General features: G+C 41.7%; 1 pseudogene; it reads right to left on the bottom strand.

Annotated features, from left to right (window-relative positions):
- Positions 1–7,602, bottom strand: part of LOC122137645 — a 23,246-nt pseudogene extending 15,644 nt beyond the window's left edge.
- Positions 7,603–8,028: the final 426 nt, after the last annotated feature.

Here is an 8,028-nt window from a genome sequence, read left to right as displayed (position 1 = left end):
CTGCTTTTGATGAGAAGATTTTTGTTCATTTTTTGTTTCGGGTCCCTCTTTTAACTGTTGGAGAGAGGACCTGAAAAGCAGAGACACCCACATCAGAGATTACATAAGATTACAGAAAACAAGAGAGCGCAGGGCAGATCCGTGTCCATTTTAACGAGACCACAAACAGGGATTTCCCATATGTACGTGATGTTATTCCAGTTCTGATCCGCAGACTTCCAACATGCTGTTACATGCCTGAACATTCTGTCTATGGAACTTCTCTGGAAACACACCATGTTGATGGTTCTGAACAAGACTACATTTCCTATGAACCTGAATTTGGGTTGTTTCACTGAAGACATTTCAAATTCTCAATTGAGAACTCCCTCAACTTACTGTGACATTTCAGTGATGAAGGTTAATGTAAAACCATATATCTGCTTGTTTATTCTGTAGACAATTCATTTGATTTATGCTACAGTGCAGAGTCCCTTTCTTACTTGCCAATGTCAGAAGACATGGGTGTGCACGCGCGTATTAACAACAGAGGTCAGATTATTTTGAAAACAGCAGTTAAGGCAATCATGGTGAAAATTTTTTCAAAACTCTTTAAGGCCTGCTTTATAGAAATTAATTACGTATGGAAAAGAGTAATAAAAGGCTCTCATTAGTTTTTGTTCACGTCAATCCCGGAGATCAACTCTTCTAGACCTGCTGCGGTTTCAATCCATACGGCCAGTATTGCTGGTGAGGAGCCAAAAGTAGCTATATTTACAAAAGATCACATGTGCTTGTTCACATGCTGATCATGCATTTTACACCTATAGTAGGAGCCCGATGTGTGTCTTTATGGTGTCCTGGATATATCGTCCTGGACTTTCAGATATCTATTGGAGTCACAACCCTGTTGAGGACCAATCTGTAAATAACACAGGCGGTTTGGCAGGGGCAGACCCTTGCCAAGATAGCGGCTTTATCTTTTAACCACACCACCAACTAAAAAACAGGCCTCCAGCGGTTTCGGTGTGTCACCTATGTCGGTTCACTCAAAATGTCTTCACCACCTTATTTCTTTTATCGCCTACACGTCAGCGATGCCAGATTTGAGAATATTGTTATCTGTCTTTTAAGTTTGACCCAGTTTTGCATTGATATGTGTCAGAACTGTCTCGTTTCTAAACACTGGTAACTGTTTTCTTGCTCAGCGGGTCTATTGTCCTTGGGCCTTGTATGAAGGAAATGTGTTGGCTTAGTCAAAATCCGCTATACGAAACCGATGTACTTAATGTCCGCCTGGTATATTGACCATGGCACATCAAAAGGTTTGGAACTCTGAAATATTTCCATGCATTTGATTTTAATTATTTATGTAATTAATAATAGCTGAGACAAGGGAGTTGTTTAAATACTGACATAAAAAAATATACATTACTCTAGCGTCAACAGCTGACTGATCAGACCAGATAGGGGTACAATGACACTTCTGACATACTTTCACAAAGCTAACACTACAGTGGGACCTGACTTGTACGAAACTCAGTGATGGATGAATGTGAAAGAACCAAGTCCAATAACTGGGCGAGTATAGTTCACCTAACCTATTCGGCCCCTAAACGTAGCCCCAATATTCTGCGTCTTGTGAAGCTGCAGCCTGCTGGTGTGGTTTTTGAGAGTTGAGAGCTGTGCGAGAGTATTTGCTTGTGCAGGTGGGTGGATCATTGCATCTATGCACTGTGGTGTAGCTGGCTGGCTGTGTCTGGAGCGTTTGATGCATGAGGATGTTTTCATGTTGTGCACCTGTTGTTTGTTGGCGTCAATCATGTTAATATTCACTCATATGTGCAGGGTTAGTCACAGGGAAACTGACAAATCCCAGCATTTGGGGTCTGTGTGTCATTGTCATTGTCTCTTCAACCTTGATCCCAGCCAGCTGGACTTATTGCATTGAAGCCGGAATAAGGGAACACGAACCACGCCCAACAACCACTAAGACAGAAACAGGAAAAACAGAGGAACGGCATCCTCGCACTCTCTTCCCAATGAGATCATGCATTACGGCTAAACACCTGTCAAACACTAAGCTGTTAATAACATTGTTCTTCATCTGCTAAAATTAACAGCCTGTACAAAACAATGTGATAAATAACGTCAACATCAAAGGAACCTAATTACAGAATGCCCTTCTTCCTGATGAGTATTCTACTGAATGATGCAAAGTTTACTTTTAGGGAAGGCCATGGAACTTTTTTCATGCGTAATTAATAGAGTTTCTCTAGATTTTCAATGGCTTTTCCACCACTTCCATTGTAGGCTCTGCCCTTTTTTCCCTTTTTTTCCCCTTTTTTCCTGTTTTTTTTTTTCTTCCCTCCCCTCTCTTCCGTTTTCTTTCCCCCCTTTTCTTTTTTTTTTTTTTTTTTTCCCAAACTACGTGTAATACACCTGTGGTTCTTTTTGAGTGCCCACTGGGTGTTGAGTTGTGGGTGGGACTTGTCTGTTTTTGCCCGGACCAATGAAAAACTGAGAAAGGGTTCGGTGACACTCTTGCCATTTTACCGTCATCCTTTTTGAAGAATTACACATTTCACATTCTTCACTGGTCTAACGCATTGCTGCAAAGCTCTGTTTCAAATAAGATGTTAATGATACATTTTAATTACCGATTTAAATTAATACAACTTATCGGTGCCCATAACCAAAGAGTTTAGAGAGTAAGAAGATGCAGTGATACCGCAAAATTTCATCCTGTTAAACCGAATACCCAACAACCAAGAAAAAAGCTATGAAACAAAAAAAAAAACCACCCTGTCTACGATGCGGGCAGGTTGCATACAGGTTAATTCAAGTCAGTTCTACAGCTTGTTGCATATTTATTTATGGATAAAATGGAGCACGCTGAGAACTGATTTTAAGTGGATAATGGACATTTATTCTTGTTATTAACATTTTGTACTATTGTATTAATACTTGTTTTTTGTTTTTGTTTTGTTTGTATTCCACGTTGTGTTCTTAATTATTGCGCACTGTTTTCTTTATCCAATTAAATTATATTTGTATCCATCCCGCCATAATTCTGTGAGACAGTATATACCAGACGTCAACCACGCTGGGCTGCTCCCCGCCGATCCCAACCGACCCCCTGATAGCTGATAGTTCAGGTGAGCGTTGTTGATTGTCATCATGTAGGTAGCGCAAACATTCATTTGATAACTACGTAAAAAGCAGCCTCCGGCGGTTTGTGCAATACCCGCCCCCCATGAATGATCAGGACTTGGGCCCAAGACGGCCTCCGTCGAAACCAAACAAAAAAACAAAGCCTACTTATAACCTCAGATAAATGAGGGGTGAACGCGTTGGTCTACAAAAGGGAACGTCAGTATCAGGTCCCAGCCGGCGCAGGGCTCCCGCAAGCAGAACGACAAAAGAGTGCGCGTGAACGGACTGGCGGAAGGCTGTTGAATGCCGCCCGTACCTGGGAAACAGATCATACAGTAAAAGGCCAGCACGCCGGGTCGCGAACCCTGCTCCATTTGTTCTGAGTTGGTTGTGTTATGAAGCGCCCCGGACACCTCTGTACGTCTTTACTCTTGTACAATACCAAGCCAGATGAACTTCCCCTCCTCTATGACAGGGGGAGGAGGCCAAAGCTCTTTGTATACTTTATACTGGTTTCGATGTTGAAGACAGCGATCAGTAACAGACATAGTATCCGGGCCAGCATCCTGTGTCCTGCTGCGATAACGACTGAGCACCGCACGTGAAATCGGCAGCAGCTTATTGCGTGGGTAAAAAAAAAAAAGTGGTGAGCCGAGCCATTACGCAGTCAGACTGTCAAGCACTCGTACCGCTGAATACCAGACTCATAAATCGGTCAATTTGGGGTGCCAAATTGTTAAAAATGTATGAGCTTCCAGGTTCGAAGAACAGGTTACTGTCAAATATAAGTAAAAAATCTTGATCATCATGATGAAGAAGTCATTTTAAAGAGCCGTGGTGACGCTCAATGCCATTACCACGTCCCCTGGCGAAGGATAGCCAGATCTGTCTCAGTAGTCTGCGGATTTGTACCACTATACCCATTGTTAAGTCGACAGCCAATGGGAACGGCTTCGTCAGGCGAGGGACGACCAGGGTCTTGCTGTGTCTTGGTTCTTTAGCTGTGTCAATCCAGTGTACAACATCCAGGCCACGTACTAGCGTCTGTGCAAATAAAACTTGGCAATTGGGACCCGGTCAATGTCATTCTTTGCAAATTATCTCCTTCTAGGTCCCAGTAGAGTTGTAGCTGTTGCCTCTTCTAAACTGTTCATATACATAAGTACTCTACATTAATAGTACACAAGAAACCCATATGTGGTAAAGAAGGTTGGGACACGAGGCAACCACCAGGCAATATTTTTCATATTTAAAAGCAATTATTTTATGCACCCATGCTTTACAATAAGGGACTCCGAAAATACGTTATTGAGGTTGAAAAAAATACCTGCATCCAGCACTCCACCAAGCTATGACAATGCATTATTTCACTTAGGTGACCCAATTAAGATCACTATCTGTTGTGAAGATAAGAGGGCTTTTAAGGACAAGGATTTACACTGTTTAACTCTTTGACTGTTATCTTTTTCTTTAGCATTAGCCAGTTGTGTGACTTACCGGTGTCTGAGGAGACCACAGATGGGTCATGGAAACAACATTCGTGGTCTGCGACCCGACTCTGCAGGAATGCAAATGGAACATGGCCAGACTTTAGAAAGCGATGATGAGATTGTGTTCACCCTAGTGCCGTGTGTAAGGTGTGCCCTTAACCTAGTTACATTACCTCAGAGTGTCCCACACTCTATATAGATGGAAAACAGCTCCTGCTGTGTAAGGGTTTAGGAGCCATCTTTGCAGAGCATAAGCAGGTGTATTTAAGAAATGAATTATCTGGCGAGGAAGGCTTGTAGGAGGGGAATGTAATGAAGCGGTGCACGCGATCATCCGAGTAAATGGTGGCAAGGCGGGTCGATTGCATGGTTACGTGCTCGGCACCTGTTCCGTCAGAGTGTGAGGTGTGCTTTCCGAAGGCTATAAATCTCGGGCGCCACTAATGCCGCCATGCCGCCGATCGTATGCGACGTGAGTCCCCCATCCGGGGTCTTCATAACCTATCACAAAGTAATAGCGATCCACTACAACCTTGCAGAATTCCCCACCATCAATTCTACTTGATGAAGATCCTCTGGATCTTGAGAAGGTTCTGCCTCTCCTTGATTGTGCTGAATATCCCCTCTGACATTCTCTCCTTTTCTAACGTACAAAAGAGCTCTTTTCCTTGGTCAACCAGCTCTAAAAGAAAAACAACACTATCAAATCAGACTATTCACTAGCTAAGATCTTTACATGACTATTCCGGTCAAGCCCGTCTATACTTAATTAACACTGCTAACAAGTGTATCAGTCAGGCTACACGGATATAGATATGGACATTTATTTCTCCTGTGCTTAGAACTTGTCTTTTCAGCAAGACTGTTGATCAAGCGACCTTCACCTTTCTAAAGGAGCATAGTGAAATTTTGCAGGCAAAAGTTGTGAAAAAGCGAAAGTGATGAAGTCACTTTTAAACCAAGGTAAGTGACCAACTCGCTGAAAAATTTTGCTTTGCTTTGAGTAATCTTCAATTTTTTACTCGTGCGAAACAATTCCTTGATTGTGGATTCTTATTCATATCGAAATGAATGTATTTGCCTGCAAACACTTTGCTGAACATTCATAAATGTAACCACACCTCAAGCCTGGGCAGCAATCTTTACCATGCTAAGATAAAAATCAGAGATAAAAAGTAGCAAGAATTGTATTTTTTTACTGACATTGATTTGATGAAAACAACAGATTGAGGCTAATTTTTCATTAATAAACAGTTCTACACAACTTTTTAATGTTGGCTTCTGCCTGTACTGCTTCATATTTCTATAGAACCTAGGCTGGTTACATTTACCCTACGGTGCGACTGCGTATGACAGGACTGAGCAAGAAGACAAGGTGTTGCTGGGATTTCCTGTCTTCGTTCCAACAGGATGTAGAAGAATGTCCCACCAAAACCCCAAAGGACGCCAAGAAGAGAACCCCAGCAACTGTAAAAGCAAAGAGGAATACAATTCATATCAGGGTGAGAACTGAGTCACTCTCCCGGGGAAGCTCCGGTGGTCAGTGACTGTAAACGTCTAGAGGTCGTGCGATTTACATGTATGATAAGACTGGATAGGAATCTGTGTGACTCTGAACAAACGGTGGAAAACAACTGTATTTCAAACAAAAAAAGATTTTTAGACAACGGAAGAGTGAAAAGTGACATCACAGCTCACCAGAGTGACAAACTGTGGTTACCATTCAACACACTCTCTCTCTTTTTACTGTCTTCCTTGGTACTAAAGTTGTGAACTCGACCCCCTCAGTCTAGCCCAGACACACCACGTTCACTTTTGTATTAACACTCTGGTTTGGTTTTATAGCCCCACAAAGCGGTACGTTTGATGACCCGGACAGGCTTGTCTATAACAACAATTAACGGGTCTTAGCAGTCTGTCTCACCAGCTTGGCGCTGCAGAGTGAAGAGAGGGGCCTGACGCCTGACCTCGGCCATGGCAGTACAGATGCAGCAGCAGTAGAACGGAGTAGAGGACCCACAGGTAGATGCACGGAGCCCACACCAGGACTGTGTTCTGGAAGCAGTTGCTTAGTTCAGGGTTTATGCGTTGTACCATGTCATGGTTCCAGTCCTGGAGATGAATGGAGAGGGTGTTCTTAACTTTTCAACCAGTTATATTATAATTGGACAGTCTTCATTCTTTTCATTGGATCAAACATTTTCTTGATCCCAAATCCAGTCCACACAAAAACCAGATATGTCCTGAATGTTCCAGAACATCTCAAATAAGGTTATAATTTTGAAACATTTTGAGGTTTTGTTTACCATATTGGTCAATTTTGCTTCTTATTGTTTATCTTGGGCAAGCTCATCACATGGACTTTCTCTGTATCCCTCTTTCGGTTACTGGGGTGAGAAACAACTGAGTTTCAATTAAGTCTTGCGATTGGACAAATCAGTGTAATTGAAGGAACAGATCTGCCCTGAATTCTGACAAACTAAAGAAGTTTGTAAAATCAGTGTATAAATTGCCATCTGCTAGTTTATTTAAAATATTAAATGTTATGTAAAATGAAATCACATTCCAAACTTTGACCACAGTGCATCATCTTAACTTAATGTGACACATTTATTAAATATTCCAACTTTAACTGAAAAAATAAAAACAGCAAAAAACACATACTCTGGTTCTCAGATTCTTGGAATTATATAATGTTTCCAAAGTACTTTCAATATAAATATAATTTTATAAATACTAATAAGCCCTTACAGGTATCAATGTAACATATACAATATAAATGAACTGTATAGATATATTATATCAGTCTATATATATATATATATATATATATATATATATATATATATATGAAAAAATCTTGAATAATAGTCAAGATTTAAAGTCACATAAGACGTTTGCTCACCCATAGAGGGTCAAGGGTCCACTTAGACTGCATAAGGTATCCATTCACTCGTCTGGTCCTGAAGCTGTACCTATCCCTGCTGTGTATCCTGGTGTTTTTAGAGACTGCTCTGCCACTCTGAGTCAAACTCTCCCCTTCGTCCTGGGATCTCCTACACACTCTCTTTCACTTTTGTCACTGCTTGTTTCTGAGAGTGTCTGGAAGTGTCTGCTTTTTGACCACCGGTCTGACAGCTGCTTAGGTGGGTGGTTATATTCACTCTCTCCTCCCAGCAGTCTTCCTTAAACTCTCTGTCTTTTCCCTCCTCTCTATTTATCTTCCCCTTTCCCCGACTCCCACGTACTTTAGGTTCTTTATCAAAACAGTACTGTGGTTTTTGCAAAGTTCTCTGACACCACCCCAAAAAAAATCCCCACCCTTAACATAGTCCTCTCCTCTCCCCCTCCTATAAAACACTATCATCACTCTCATTTTCCCCCATGTAGTCACCTCCAGCTC

Source organism: Cyprinus carpio, chromosome B6 (genome assembly GCF_018340385.1).
Source record: "Cyprinus carpio isolate SPL01 chromosome B6, ASM1834038v1, whole genome shotgun sequence".
Taxonomy (NCBI): Eukaryota; Metazoa; Chordata; class Actinopteri; order Cypriniformes; family Cyprinidae; genus Cyprinus; species Cyprinus carpio.
The sequence above is the reverse complement of the archived record's forward strand: the minus strand, read 5'-3'. Positions and strand labels throughout refer to the sequence as shown.